The 14,390-nt window shown below is 47.7% G+C and overlaps 1 protein-coding gene across 1 annotated transcript in view; it reads right to left on the bottom strand.

The window, feature by feature from the left end:
• Positions 1 to 14,390, bottom strand: part of RBAK (RB associated KRAB zinc finger) — a 52,615-nt gene that overhangs the window by 1,630 nt on the left and 36,595 nt on the right. The window lies entirely within an intron of this gene.

Here is a 14,390-nt window from a genome sequence, read left to right as displayed (position 1 = left end):
GCCTCCAGGCCTCACGGGTACACCCGCAGGTGGATGTCCGCCAACCCCGTCGAACCGCCGGCTCAGGCCGATGCGGCTGCTCCTGTGCACATCCCACCGGCACGCGAGCCGCCCTTCCCGTTTAACCAGCGCGTCCTCTGCTGGGGGTGGGGGCGCTGCTAGCGCATCGAGGGCGTTTCTCCGGGGCACCGTGCCCGCCACCGCACTGTGAACCGCGGCCCTGTCCCTGACCGTCTCCTGTGTGACAGAATATCTAAAGATATTTTGATGTGGGGGCACCTGGGCGGCTCAGTCGGTAGAGCGTCCGACTCTTGGTTGCAGCTCAGGACATGATCTCGTGAGTTTGGGCCCAGCATCAAGCTCCTCGATGACGGTACGTATGGAGCCTGCTTGGGCTTCTCTCTCCCTCTCTCTCTGTCCCTTCCACACTCACTCTGTTTCTCAAAACAAATAAACTTCAAAAACAATCAATAAAGATATCTTGATGTTTCAAGAGCCCAGAAAGAATTCGGAGGGGCATTGCGTTGATCTAGAATACTAGGTCAGTAAGGGAGCATTACACTGGGCCTGTCAGGATTAATTTAGGGGTCTTTGAAGAGCCTCAGACCAGTGCACATCTCAAAACAGCTCTTTCTAGCCAAGCCAGTGTGTGTGTGTGTGTGTCTATTTGCACACGCGTGTGCAGGGCACAGTGAGTGCCTTCTGCCTCATCACCCAGCCCTGGGGTGGCCTCAGATCACAGGGACGCCTGGGGCTGAGTAAGGAGCTTTGCTTTCTGGTCCCGTCTGTGATGCTGCCCAAGCTCCACCTTCTCCTTGGGGCTCAGATTCCTCGTCTGTCACCCTTGATGCAACACAGGCCCTGACGCCCGGGGATGTCATTTTGCAATATCCCCCCCCACCCCCCCCCCGGGCATGAGCCTATCCCGGAGCCCGGATGGCTCAGCGGCACAAGCGGGGCCTCTGGGCTCATGTGCACCTGCTCCGTCTCCACTGTTACACTGACCAGCCGAGACGGCTTGGAGTCTTTACCCTGTGAAGCCCCAGCAGCCTCCTCAGCCCCACAGAACTGTCGTGACGACTAAGTGACATCACGCCCAGCACAAAGCGCCCAGCGCAGCGGGCCCGGCGTGCGGGAGCTGTTATGGAAGGAATCGCCACCCTATCCTGTCGTGTGCTTCCTGCTGCCTGTGTGCCGGGCACGCCCTGCCCTGGCTGAAGATCTCTGGAGGGAAGCGTTGTCTGGAGAGAGCAGAGAGGGAGGTGTGGGGACCGAGGCAGCAGACCGGCGTCACCTGGCCTATCTGCCCGGATTCCGAGACCCCGGAGCCTTCAGGTGTCCCGCCCCTCTGTTTCTCTTCCCCAAGGGTTCCCCCCCACCCCATGCCCCGCAGCTCTTCCCCCAAAGCCTCCCAGAAAGTCGGAAAGTCATCCAGGGACACTGACATCACCTCCAACGACCCTTCGTTGGCAACGCCCCCATATTCCCTCCAAATGCCGACGGGAGGGAGGGGGCGGGATCACAATCGCTGCCGTGTGTCCAGCCCTCACGGTGTGCAGGCGAGCCGTAAACGCCCTGCGTGCACAGTATTCCTGAACATTCTCGAGACCGCTGTGAGGAGTCACACCACCATTACAACTGATTTACAGATGGGGAGGCTGAGATCTGGGGGAGACCCACAGCATCTCCCTTAGCCAGAGGCCCCCAGGTCTGTCTGATTTCACAGTCTCCGCCCTTAAGTAGGGGGAGAGCCCGCTCTTCTCTGTGTCTGCCTCGTCTGTCGGTCCTTCCCCACCCAGATGAGGGGAAAATGGAAAGGGGAGCGGAAGAGAGAGAAGGAAGCAGAGGCAGAGGTGCACAGACAGAATGAGGCCTGCGACCAGGGACAGGCAGCAGCAGGGAGGTGCCTCCGCTCCAAGTGGTTCGCCAGACTCTGGGCTGACAGAGACAGAGATAGAAATGGAGAGGGAGAGGGGGAGAGACAGAAAGGGAAAGATGGAAGGAGAGGAAAGAGAAAGAGAGAAACAGAGAGACAGAGGGGGGGAGAGAGATAAAGAGAAAGACAGGGAGAGACAGAGAGAAGAGAAATGGAGGAAGAGTTGGAAGAGACAAAGAGAGACAGAAAAACAGAGATGGAGAGAGAGACAGGCAGAGAGAGGAGGAAAATCTCCTGTGTCCCCCCGGGCCTTCTGGACCCGAGACCCCCTCCTTGAAGGGTTTCCTCTCTCCCGCAAACATGGGCTTCATCTGGGGCTTTGCCCTCAGTCCCTGGCACCCACACCCCACCTCCCACAGCATCACTGGAGAATTCGAAAATTCCTTTAAAGGAGACAGCCAGACTTGGGGCCCCCCGACCCCGAATCGCAGCCTGAATTAAATCCTCAGCTCCTCGGCTGGCCGGGCGCCTTGCTCACCCCGCTAACCTGGCAGACGTGGTTCCCAGCGGTGACGCCGCAGTTTGGGCTGAGCAGGCGACCAGCGTCCTGGGTGCGAGAAGTGCCAGTTCTGACCATCACAACATAGAGCCCGCAAGCCTTATGGGCGCCCCCATCCCTCTGTCTCCCGCGCACGCCTTCCCCACGAGCCTCGCGGCGGCCTGCTGCCGTCTCCCACTTGTCCCTGACCTTGCGCACCTGTTCCATATCAGAAAGTCCTTCCCCACCTGGAAAGCTACTCGCTCTTCACAGCCCAGCTCAAATAGCAGTTCCTCTGTGGATACAAATTGTAAAGTAGCGGTGGACTGTGGAAGGATTCTGCAGAGAATGGGGAGCAGACCTGCACCACATCAGTCCCCCACTTCTCCCGTGATCTCCACCTCTGTTCCCAGGGCCTCTCTCAGTAAGAAAACACAAGACTTACTTAATAGGTTTCCCAGGGCCCACTTAGGGGTCTGGCTTCCTCCAAAGCCCCGGGGCCTCATTAGTGCTCTTCTCTGTGCATGTGGTGCCTGAGGACCACGGTGGTCTCAGAAGGCTGGGGGCTGAGGGATGAGTGGGGGGAAGACTTGGGAAATCTGAACTGGGGCATCCCGGGAGAGTCTGAGACTTCTGGGCCAAGGGGACAGAGGCTGCCTCTCTACAGGGATGGAGGTAAACTGGGACGGGGGAGGGAGGGAGTAGCCCAAAGTAGCATGGTGGACAGCTCATTGGAGAGAGCAGAGGAAAGCGCCAGCTCTCTCGGCATTTCCCCGAAGTTTGCAATAAGGGGTGGCCGGCAGGCTGGAGATCTCGGAATGGGGTGACTGGTGTAGTGGATGCGGGTGGGCATCTTCACCACCACCACCCCACCACCAGAAAGTACCCCAAGGTGCTGAGCAACAAAACCCAACGACACAGGCATCTTATGTTCTCATTGCCCGTTTACAGGGAAACTTACAGCATTGCAAAACGTATGGTTTTGTATCCCACGATTCCCATTTAACATTGACTTACACACGTTTTCCATTTACTACATAGTCTTCTTAACTATTTTAAGCATTAATTTTATTTTTTATTCATTTTTTAAATGTATATATATTTTAAGAGAAACAGAGAGAGCAGGGTAGGGGCAGAGAGAGAGGGCGAGAGAGAGAATCCCAAGCAGGTTCTGTGCGGTCAGCACAGAGCCCAATGGGAGGCTTGATGTCACAAACTGTACGATGATGACCTGAGTCGAAGTCAAGAGTTGGACACTGAACCAACTGAGCCATCTAGGTGCCCCTAATTTTTTTTCAATATATTTTTTTTAATGTTTATTCACCCTCGAGAGACCAAGCACAAGCAGAGGAGGGGCAGAGAGAGAGGGACACACAGAATCCGAAGCGGGCTCCAGGCTCTGAGCTGTCAGCACAGAGCCTGACGCGGGGCTCAAACTCATAGACCGTGACATCGTGACCTGAGCTGAAGTTGGACGCTTCACCAACTGAGCCACCAGGTGCCCCTTTTATTATTATTTTTTTCAATCTGAAATACTTGTTTCAGATTTCAAAGGGTGTAAAAAAGAGCCTGTCCCAAGAACCCTGCCTCTAAACTCATCCAGAGGCAACAGCTGTTACCCAGTCCCTGTTTCCCCTTACAGAGAGAGTCTAGGGACATGGGCCAGCATGCACGTGTGTGTGCTATTTGCGGCTTTGAAGTGACAAAATGTTAGCAGTGTCCCAAACTGTTGTGCATATGCCCTCTCTCGGTGGGCAGATCTTGAAATCATTCACTATCAGTGTATTTTTAGTGTATTTAACAAACACTTATGTCGTTCTTACTGTCTACCAGACACTGTTCTACGGTGACACAGAAATACTGATCCGTTCAGTCCTCACAAAACCCTACGGTGCGGGTGCCACCGTCACCACTAAGGCCTAGAGAGGTGGAGGGACGTGCCCGCGGCCACATCTCCGGGGCGGGGAGGCAGCACGCGGACGTGGCCAGCGTTTCCGGCTACTCTGCTGTGCGATCTCTGACCATCCTGCGCCACTTCCGAACGATGAACAGCGCCCTCGCTCCCCACCGCGCCACTGCGTAGATGCCGTCATTCGTTTAACAAGACCCTGCTGACGGGTACTCGGGTGGTTGCTCGTTGTTGGCCGGTACAACCAAAACTGAGATAAACATCCTGGTCCACGTGGTATGTGGCTTGTGTGCAAGTAATTAGATCGGTGGGTTTGCGCATCTTAAACCGTCTTGGCTGTCGCGCTGGTTACTGACATGGTCTCTCCATCGTTAGGACGGCGCTAAGCGCCTCCGCCTGGAATACACACAAGCACCCGCCCCTCCACATCTGCCCGACAGGCTGCTGTCAGATCGTTCGTCACTGATCATGCAGAAATGCGTGGTCTCCCTATCATTTTAATTTGTTCTCCATGAGTGAAGCTGACCCTCTTTTCCCATTTGTAAATGACGTTTGAATTGTTGGCACTCTTCATCCATATTCTTTCCCATTTTTTTTTCCTATTTGCACTATTTTTGGCACTCATATTCATATTTCCCATGTTTTTCCTATTTGCTCGTGGCTCTTAGGTTCTTATTGGCTTACAGTAAGAAATCAACTTTGAGGGGCGCCTGGGTGGCTCAGTTGGTTAAGCGTCCGACTTCAGCTCATGTCACGATCTCGCGGTCTGTGAGTTCGAGCCCCGCGTTGGGCTCTGGGCTGATGGCTCAGAGCCTGCAGCCTGCTTCCGATTCTGTGTCTCCCTCTCTCTCTGCCCCTCCCCTGTTCATGCTGTGTCTCTCTCTGTCTCAAAAATAAATAAACGTTAAAAAAAAATTAAAAAAAAAAAAGAAATCAACTTTGACTGTAGGAGGAAATGTAAATCATTTTCCTGGTTTGCTGTGTCTTCTGATATTGTTTGTGATGGGTTCTGCCATAGAGAATTGTTTTATTTCAGTGTAGTCAGGTTTATCAATATTTTCTTTTTTAGCTTCTAGGTTGCACATCATGCTTGCAACACTTAGAAATTATTTCTCAAATATTGGTGGTTTCTTTTTTTTTAACAATTAAGCACTTAATCGATATACAATTTACCCTGTAAGATGTCGAGTAGGAATCCAATGTTATTTTTACCAGATGTTAGTCATCATTAAAAAAATAAATAAACATTATATGGGGCACCTGGGTGGCTCAGTTGGTTGAGCATCTGACTCTTGGTTGGCTCAGGTAATGGTCTCTCCATTCGTGGGATCAAGCCACGCGTTGGGCTCCCTGATGCCAGTTTGGAGTCTGCTTGCAATTCTCTCTCTCTCTCCCTCTGTCTCTGCCTCTCCCCTGCTCATGCTCTCCCTCTCTCAAAACAAATGAGTAAACTTAAAAAACAAGCATTATAATAGACATATGATAGACTTACAGAAAACCACACAGAATAATGGTACAATTGAATTTTCACAGAGTGAAAAAATAGAATATTGCCAGAATTCCAGAAATCCTCCCTACCCCTACCCCACTGCTGTCCTTTTTCTTCCCTAAGGGAAAATAATATATTTTTTAGCACCTTATATTAGTTTTGCTTCTTTTTCAACCCGAAAGCACATATTCTTTTGTGTCTGGTGTCAACGAAAAACGTGCATAGAATCAACCATCAGCGTGCTGTTACTTGTATACAGTGAAGATCAAACCATGCACTGAGTCCTAAACAAGTAAAAAAAAAAAAAAAAAAAAGGAGGGGGGAGAATGAGGATTTAATTTTAAAAAGAGGAAAAGGAAAAAGCGAACACTGCAGAGAGTCTGGGAACAGTGAACCCTGTTTGAACATTTTTGGGGGGCACGCTGATTAGCTATGAACTGGCAAGGAGGTCAGAACAATCTGTCCTTACACAGGCTGATGAGTGGTATTGGGAAAAACGATTTCAGTTGTTCAAAGATTCACCAGGAAACCCTGAGATTAGCTATGGAGAATAAGTGACAAACTATCTTTCTGTAACGTCTGATCTGTGATTTAAAAAAAACCAACAACCTGGAATACACAGAAGCAGGAAAATATGACCCGTAATGACTGATACAGATGACAGATTTAGCAGACAAGGACACTGGGAGTGTTATTACAACTGTATTCCGCATGTTCCAGAAGCTAGAAGAAAGATCAGTCATGCCATGGAGAGACGCAGAGTATATTAAAAAGGCCAACAGCCAAACTTCTGAAGGAGAAAACAGACATGTCCAAATGAAAACTGCACTGGGTGGGGTTAACAGTGTGAGACAATGCAGGAGAGATCAGTGCACTTGAAGACACTGCAGTGGGAACTGTCCAAAGTTAAATACAGGGAGGAGGTGGGGGGAAACGACTAAATAAAAATGAATAAGCAAGATGTGGGACAGAGTGAAGCCAGGTAACAAGCATGTACTTGGAATCTGAAGGAGAGAAGGGGGAAGAAAAATATTTAAGGAAACTCCCAAATTTAATGAAAACCAAATCCACACATCCAAGAATCTCCACATATTCTGAGCCCGAGGAACATGAAGCAAACAACGAGAGAGCTTAAAATCGGTGACAGAAAATATAGAAAAATATAAATTAAGGAAAAACATTCTCTACAGAAGAATAAATGTAGGAGTGATCACTGACTTATCAGTAAGCCTGAAGTCCCCATCTTTAAAGGACTAAAAGGAAAAAAAGAAAAAAGTCTGTACCCAGTGAAAATATCTTTCAAGAAAGTAGGCTCTTAAAAATTTCTGGCTGTACAAAAGCTGAAAGAATTCATCAAGCAGTGAATCTTCTACAATGCATGGCTATCGACATTGGCAAAAATATCTGTAGAGCAGAAACAGACTTCGTTTGACAAGTGTACAAAGCTTTTGAAAATCTACGGTAGAGTCTATGGTTATTAACTGCCTTATTTACCAGCAGGTGCTTTTTGAAAGCCATTTCAACCTATCATGTGTTATGAATCAGGAGCATCAACTGTGAGCTTCATTTGCTCTCCTGAACTTGGTCTTTGAAAATATTCTCACCCATAGTTGTTCCTTCATATCTGTGGGGACTAATTCTTCAATCGCTTCAAACTCGGCATTGGCTTCTCAAATGAATGCACAACCTGAACGGTATTCGTAAGAGCTGTCAACTCTCTGAGAGGTGAGGAAAACCACTCAAAGTCACTTGCCTTGTTTTGAAATTGACTGTTGATGTTGCTCTCCATGTCCTTGACCCTTCTCACCAAAAGCCTAAACGTCTCAGACTATGTTTGTCTTCTCTGTACACGTTTTTTTTTCCAGCTGTCTCCGTCATGATTTAATCAACCTGCCATCAGGTGGGTGGCTCTCCTTGCTTGACTAGAAACTTAGTTTAGTTGCAGCCTCATGTTTATTTTTATTTTTGTGAAGACATTCTGATGCGATGAGATCATCTCTTTTAAGCTTTCTCATGTTTCTGGCTGTTGCCCTTCTATGAGCTGTGTCTAGCCTGGTGAAGTCAATGTTTATTGTACTCTCTAGCAGAGCTATGGTTTGCTATGCCAAACACAATGCTTGGCCATCTAAATCAGTAGCAAAACAGTCTTTACTCCACTGGATCTTAAAAGTACAGTATTTGAAGTTCACTTTTCTTCTTTTATAGATATGTGGATGTACATGGTTTCTGTTGCAGCTGATTTTCGTTGAACCTGCCTGACTCTGCCAATGCAGCCACATGGGGGTGAGTGGTCGTGGTCACGTTCCAGTAACGATTTATGGACGCTGAAATTTGAACTTGGCATAATTTTCACGTGCCACAAAATATTTTTCTTTTGGTTTTTCTCAACCATTTAAAAACGTAAAGCCATTCTTATGTCGGGGCGGTACAAAACCGTGTGGTGGGCTGGATTTGTCAAATGGGCCGAAGTTTGCCAACTGTTGGTTTAAACAGAACATTAGAGTGCTAAGTTCTTCATTAGAAAAAGACCCCCAATCACACTCAGCTTCCACCTTAAGAAATTAGAAAAGGAATGATAGATTAAAAACAAAGTAAGCACAAGAAAGGAAAAAATAAAGATCAGAGCAGAAATCACCAAAATGGGAAAACTAAAACAATAGAGAAAATGAATAAAACCAAGATTTTATTTTTTGCTAAGAGCAGTTAAGATTGATAAACCTCAGGGAAACTGGGTGGCTGAGTCAGTTAAGTGTCCAACTCTTGATTTCAGCTCAGATCATGATCTCACGGCTTGTGGGGACTGAGCCCCACCTCAGGCTCTGCGGTGTCAGTGTGGGATGGATAGGCCACACTTTTCTGTTTCTTTGCATCTCTCTCTCTTTTTATGTAAAACTGGAAATATTTCTTAATTTTGTAAATGTTTATTTATTTTTGAGATGGTGGTGCAGAGAGAGAGAGAGAAAGACACAGAATCCAAAACAGGCTTCAGGCTCTGAGCTGTCAGCACAGAGCCCAACACAGGGCTCGAACCTACAAACTGTGAGATCATGATGGGAGCTGAAGACAGACACTTAACTGCCTGAGCCACACAGACGCCCCTAAAACTGGATATTTTAAATAACATAATGTGGCAATAAGATCCCCTTCCCCCTCCTCAGAGGTTTAGCTCAGTTGTTCTGTTTATTTGGTGATTTTCTTTTCCTAATTCTGTTAAGTCTGTATTCTTTGTTGTGAGAAGCCTCTGCTCAGTTATCCCAGTTTTCTGCTAATGGCTGGGCAGTCCCTTAAAACAGTAAGTCTTTGCCAAGTGGCCCCTCATGTGTTGGGGCCCCCTCACTGCCCTGGCAATCAAGAACTCTGCCCTAGCCCTTACTTCCTGTTTGCTCAGTCTCCAGACCAAGCACATGGGAGAGAGAAATGCTGTCCATGGTATTTCCTGGGCGTGTGCACAGCCTCCTCGTTAAAGGGGCAGTGAGTCACAGCTTTTCATTCTCAAAATGTTCCTTTTAAGTTCTCGACCAGCCTCTTGTTTGCCTCAGCTGATATCATCTCCCCAGACAGCTATGATGTGATTCAAATGCCACTAACTGTTTTTGACAAATGTCCTGGGGATTGGGCTTTACTCCCACAGTGAGCTCTTAATCAGCAAAAATAAAGACCATTCCTGTAGATGGGGCATTTCTGGGGAGCTGCCATTGCGGATTTTTGACAGTTCCCTGGGGATGGGGCTTCTGGGGAGCTTCTAGCCCACTCGGTCCCTCCAATGGCTGATAGCTAGGCTGCTGCTGTTTCTCACTGCTGTGTTTCTGAGGCTGTTGGTTTTCGAGGATTCAGCCATTTTTCTGGAATGAACTCTCCCCAAATTGCTGGAAGCCTTTGGTCACTTTCCAATGTTCTGGGAAAGTTTCTTGTGACAATTTTTTTTTTTTAAATGCTTTGATGGAACAGAAGATGTTCAGATGTCCTTATTCTTCCATAATGGAAGTGCTCGTCTCCTCAGATTTACTCCTGATTCAGTAATAAGGGGGGGGAGGGGGGATGCACATGCGGAATTTTGCTTTTGCAAAAATATTGGCCAAAAAGTTTCTGAATCCAGGGCTGACAAAGCTGAGAGGAAATAGGCTTTTTCTCACACACAGTTGGTGGGAGTGTAGCTTTTCTGGAAGGGAGACGTGGTACTTGTCCTTATAAATTGGAATTTCAGAAAAACCTGTTTTTCTGCTGGAACTTCTTGGGCCAGAGACCCCAGCAGGTTGGAGAGGAGACACCAGCCTCCACCGCCTGAGGGCAGAAGGCCATTTGCTGAGAGGAAGAGGGTGAACAGAGGCAGAACAGAGGCACGTTGCGCCATGCAGGACTGGCCATACAAAGCCTCAACATGCGCAGGAACAGGCAGAGAGGGAGCGAGAACGGGGGCCAAGCCTTCCTTCCCAGCGTGGTGGGGAGATGGCAGGAGAGCTTTCTGACTGCAAGAAGGGAAATGCAGGTGTCGGGGCATGTGGATAGAGAGTTGGCAGCATGATTCTTGTGCACCTTCGAGAGCCAGACCATAGGCGAGATGTAAACACCTTAAGCCAGTAGTTTGGTCCCGTGATCAACAGAGGCCAAACTATCGATGACAGAAGTTGGTTAGACCATGCCTCCTTTTTCACAGGCCCAAACTCCACACCCCAGAGGAAAAGGGGCAGCCTAAGAGGATGGGAACGCCCCCTCCCGTGGGAGGTGCCCCTTCTGTTTTCATTTACAGCTGGGGAAATGGGGCTCCAGATTTTGAGGGGCACAGTCACATCTCAGCAGACTCTCCTGGGTGAGGATGGAAGCTGGGTATCTGTGCCTGTCGGGTATCTCTGGTTCTGGGATTTCACACACCGCCCCCACGCTGGACCTTACCCTGATTCTCTAGAGTAGCTCCATGCTCTGGCGGGGAGGGGGAACAAGGTCAGTCTGCTTTACTCCTGAGCTGTGAATATTCTCCAGCTGGAGGGGCCTCCTTGGGCTCCCAATTCCTCCCCATGCTTCCCAGAGCCTTATTTGGGTACAGTGGGAGGCACCAGCCACTCCCCCTCAGTCCCTAGCTCAGTCTATATTCCCCCTAGAGGCTCTGAAATTCTCTACAGGGCAGACTGACCTGGGGGTATCACAGGGGTCTCCCTGACATAGTCCTGTGTCTGAAACTCTGTCTCCATCTCTGTCTTGGGGCTGGCCCATGGTGTCAGTGAGAAGGGGGTCCCCTCCTTTCCCCAAGACTCCCATCTCAGCTCCTGCTTTTCCCAGACCCAAGGATCCTGGGGGCAGATCCTGAAGAGGAAGAGCCCTTTGAGAGCTCTCCCTGTGTGGCTTCAGGGACCCCTCACCATTCACTACCCATCGAATTTGCAGACATGGGTCTGGATGTGAACGGGAGTTGCCAACAGAAGAACTGGTTGTTGCAGCAAGTAGCCTGCTACCGCATAGAATGTGCTAGCTGTTCCCAGCACCCCTGCATTCTGGCCCCCAAGCTTCCATTTTTGAGTCACAGGGAACCTGAGCCTGGAGCCCACTCCTATCCCAGGTCAGAATGGAAGCATTCAACACTGACAACTATAGAGAGCTAATGAAAGAAATTGAAGAAGACACACAAAAAAGGAAAAATATCCCATGCGCCTGGATATGAAGAAGAAATATTGTTAAAATGTCAATACTACCCAAAGCAATCTAAATACTCAATACAATACCTATCAAAATAACACCAGCATTCTTCACAGAGCTAGAACAAACAATCCTGAAATTTGTATGGAACCAGAAAGACCCTGAATAGCCAAAGCAATCTTGAAAAAGAAAACCAAAACAGGAGGCATCAAAATCCCAGACTTCAAGCTGTATTACAAAGCTGTAACCATTAAGACAGTATGCTACTGGCACACACACAAAAAAGACACTCAGATCAATGGAACAGAATAGAGAACCCAGAAATGGACCCACAAACATATGGCCAACTAATATTTGACGAAGCAGGAAAGAATATCCAATGGAATAAAGACAGTCTCTTCAGCAAATGGTGCTGGGAAAACTGGACAGCGACATGCAGAAAAATGAACCTGGACCACTTTCTTACACCAGACACAAAAATAAACTCAAAATGGATGAAAGACCTCAATGTAAGACAGGAAGCCATCAGAATCCTCGAGGAGAAAGCAGGCAAAAACCTCTTTGACCTTGGCTGCAGCAACTTCTTACTCAACACGTCTCCGGAGGCAAGGGAAACAAAAGCAAAAATAAACTATTAGGACCTCATCAAAATAAAAAGCTTCTGCACAGCAAAGGAAACAATCAGCAAAACTAAAAGGCAACCGACGGAATGGGAGAAGATATTTGCAAGCGACACATCCGATAAAGGGTTAGTATCCAAAATCTATAAAGAACTTATCAAACTCAACACCCAAAAAACAATGTAGTGAAGAAATGGGCAAAAGACAAGAATAGACACTTCTCCAAAGAAGACATCCAGATGGCCAACCGACACGTGAAAAAATGCTCAACATCATTCATCATCAGGGAAATAGAAGTCAAAACCACAATGAGATACCACCTCACACCTGTCAGAATGGCTCACATGAACAACTCAGGCAACAACAGATGTTAGTGAGGATGCAGAGAAAGAGGATCTCTATTGCACTGTTGGTCGGAATGCAAACTGGTACAGCCACTCTGGAAAACAGTATGGAGGTTCCTCAAAAAATTAAAAATAGAACTACCCTACAACCCAGCAATTACACTACCAGGTATTTATCCAAGGGATACAGGTATGCTGTTTTGAAGGGGCACATGCACCCCAATGTTTACAGAAGCACTATGGACAACAGCCAAAGCATGGAAAGAGCCTAAATGTCCATCGATGGATGAATGGATAAAGAAGATGTGGTGTGTGTGTGTTATATAACACACACACACACACACACACACACACACACACACACACACACAATGGAGTATTACTCCATTAGTATTACTCCAAAAAGAATGAAATTTTGCCATCTGCAACTACGTGGATGGAACTAAAGGGTATTATTTTAAGTGAAATTAGAGAAAGACATTATATGACTTCACTCATAGGAGGACTTTAACATACAAACAGATGAACATAGGGAAGGGAGGCAAAAATAACATGAAAACAGGGAGGGAGACAAAACATAATGGACTCTTGAATAGGAGAACAAACAGAGGGTTGCTGGAGAGGTGGGAGGGGGATGGGCTAAATGGGTAAGGGGCATTAAGGAATCTACTCCTGAAATAATTGTTGCATTATATGCTAACGTGGATGTAAATTAAACAAACAAACAAACAAACAAAAAGAATGGAAGTGCTCAGAGCCCAGGACTCTAAGGAGTGATGAACCCAGGCCATGGGCAGCAGCCAGCCCAGAGACCCTGATACCATGGGAGGGCCTGGGTACCTCCTCCCCTCACAGAAAGCCATTTCTCCACTTCTGACCAAACCCCAAACCTGCTTCTCCTCTCTCTTGAGAGCCCGTGTGTGCACACACAGGCACAGACACAGACACAGACAACTCTTGGCCAGCAACTTATGGCAGAGCTTTTCTACCTAATTAAGTCACCATTCCCACACTTCTGTCTTAGGAGGGTGATTCATTCTGCTAATACCTTAGGATCTTTTTACCTGTGTTTTTGAGAGATATTGAACTGAAATTGTTCCTTTCTCAAAATTTACTTTTCAGGAGCACCTGGGTGGCTCAGTTGGTTAAGCATCTGACTTTGGCTCAAGTCATGATCTCCCGGTTGGTGACTTAGAGCCCTGCATCAGGCTTGCTGCTGTCTGCACAGAGCCTGTTTCGGATCCTCTGTGCCCTTCTCTCTCTGCCCCTCCCCTGATCATGCTCTCTCTCTCACAAATAAATAAACATTACATTTTTTTTTTTACTTTTCAGGTTTTGCAACCAGGCTATTCTGGTTTCCTAACACATTTTCTATTCTCTGGAGGAGTTTATGTAAGATTGTCATTAATATTTTTCTAAAGTGTTTAGAAGGATTTGCTAATGAGGTGAGCTGAGCCTATAGATTTTTTTGATGGGAAGATTTTAAACCATAGATTCTATTTCTTGTGTCAGTTTCAGTAAGTTGTGTTTTCTAAAAAGTTGTCCATTTTATCCAGATTTTCAAACTCACTGGCACAGAGTGTTCATAATATCTATGGGCTCTGTAATGATGTCTCACTCTTTTCCATCCTAATGGCTGAGGTGGGGAGAACAAAGATGGACTTCCAGGCAATGAAACAGCATGAGCAAAACCCTAGCACAGCGATTCAATCAGCAGCTGGACCCCCACACCCGTCTGTTTGGAGATTTGAGGCATATGCCCCAAGGATATAGGGGGACCCAGTACCAGGTCCTGCTGATACTGGATAGGCATTTGTGGGCAGAAGCGGCTGCCATTTGATTGGATGGTTCCATCTGGGGCCCCAGAGACAGCCTGAAGAGAAACCTGAGTTATGCTGTGGCCTGAAAACAAGGCCACGGCAACCATCCTGCAGGCTCCCTCTGCACCATTAGGGTGCCATCTCTTGCTGGCTGGTATCTCCATCA

This window comes from Acinonyx jubatus, chromosome E3, assembly GCF_027475565.1.
Source record: "Acinonyx jubatus isolate Ajub_Pintada_27869175 chromosome E3, VMU_Ajub_asm_v1.0, whole genome shotgun sequence".
NCBI lineage: Eukaryota > Metazoa > Chordata > Mammalia > Carnivora > Felidae > Acinonyx > Acinonyx jubatus.
Note: the sequence above shows the minus strand (reverse complement) of the source record. Positions and strands in the feature narration are given on the sequence as shown.